Source organism: Bison bison, unplaced genomic scaffold (genome assembly GCF_000754665.1).
Source record: "Bison bison bison isolate TAMUID 2011002044 unplaced genomic scaffold, Bison_UMD1.0 scf7180017859821, whole genome shotgun sequence".
In the NCBI taxonomy this organism is placed as follows: domain Eukaryota; kingdom Metazoa; phylum Chordata; class Mammalia; order Artiodactyla; family Bovidae; genus Bison; species Bison bison.
The window spans coordinates 12,716-14,161 of record NW_011490393.1 but is presented as its reverse complement, the minus strand read 5'-3'; the positions used below and the strand labels follow the sequence as shown (position 1 = coordinate 14,161).

The 1,446-nt window shown below is 63.5% G+C and overlaps 1 long non-coding RNA gene across 1 annotated transcript; it reads right to left on the bottom strand.

Moving 5' to 3' along the window:
- Positions 1 to 1,395, bottom strand: LOC104982101. The gene is made up of 2 exons (XR_824466.1): positions 1,237 to 1,395; positions 1 to 111 (listed from the first exon to the last, which is right to left on the bottom strand). It is a non-coding gene; the product is annotated as an uncharacterized LOC104982101 (long non-coding RNA).
- Positions 1,396 to 1,446: the final 51 nt, after the last annotated feature.

Here is a 1,446-nt window from a genome sequence, read left to right as displayed (position 1 = left end):
ACCTGCCATGTCCCAGGAAGATGGGTATTTTCTCTCTGAATCCTGCCGAGAGGAGGGTGTGCAGGGGGCCCTGAGCTCTCAGGCACGGTCACGCTCAGTGATGCCAATGACCTAGAAGAGGAAACAAATGCTGAGGGAGGTGGGGAGACACGGTGGGCAGCTGAGCATGCAGCCGTGGGCAGGCTGAGGCAGGGGAACAGCAAGCGTGAGGCAGCGTTGGGACTGGCCTGGGGTGCTCAGAGAGCCTACACGGTGGACATGTGGTTACAACAGAGCTGGGTGGTGGGAGATTCCGTCCAAGGGCTGGGTGGGTCAGTAGTGCAGGGGTGAGGACTTTATCCTGAGCCTAGCAGAAGCCCCCGGAACATGTCCAGAGAGTGATGGGCTGCAGACTCAGGGAGCACCTGGTCCTGAATTCCCCGGGGTCAGGGCCCAAAGACAGTCTGGTTTAGGAAGAAAAGCTTGCATTTCAGTGCTGACAGCAGGGGAGGCATCCCCTTATCGCGCTGCCTGGTCCAGTGTACCTAGTCACGTCACCTGCCAGGCCGCTGGAGGCCTTGGAGTTCTGACTCCTCGTGGGGTCCAATTCTCCTAGTTGTACAGAATGAGAAACTGAGGCTCAAGAAGCAGGCCACTTGCCCAGCACTTCCCCACTGACCTTGCGCCACAGCAGGGAGAGCCTTCTCCTTCCGTGGAGAGGGTGCCCTTATCAGGCCGACAGGAAAACAGAAGCGTGCGGCTGCTAAACTACGTACATCAGGCCACACCAAACGCGCTGACACCTTTTATGCACTCTATTTCGTTCCAGCCTCCTCGATCGCTCCTCTCGTGTTCCCTCCATCCCCTCTAGAACCATAAACATCGGCGCAGGAAGCACACACCACATACATGTCCCACTTCTTGGATTTTCTGGCTGAGATTCTCAGGGACTAAGGTTGGAGAAGCTGAGTTTCGGGTCCTGGCACCCGGGGCAAAGGCCGAGCCGGAACCCCGAGGGCCCAGGCCTGGTCTCCGCGCCGCCCGCTCGCCGACCCCAGGCGGCCCCTTGCCGTCCGCGCGTGGGGTCAGCGCGGGCCGAGTCCAGGGCGGAGGGCAGCGGCTGGGGGCAGTGACGGGCCTGCGCACACCTGCGCCCCAGGCCTCGCAAGTGCAGGGGGAAGCTTGGGCACGCGGGGGTGGAAGCCCGCGGAGACCCAGGTCCCGGGAAGCGGACCCCCGGAGAGCGCGGACACTCACCTCGGCCAAAACGCCCGAGACGACCGGCAGGACGAGACTTCCCTCTGGGAGAAGGTCCGGCGTCCACGCCACGATCCGGCCGCGCGGACTACGCACTCGCAGGCGTCGCGAGCGGACAATGCAGACGCTCTCCTCTGGGCAGGACGCGGGGGCAAGGCCGGCGGGGCCCCGCCCATGCCCCGCCCACGAGCGCCGAGGAGAGCGTCTGCA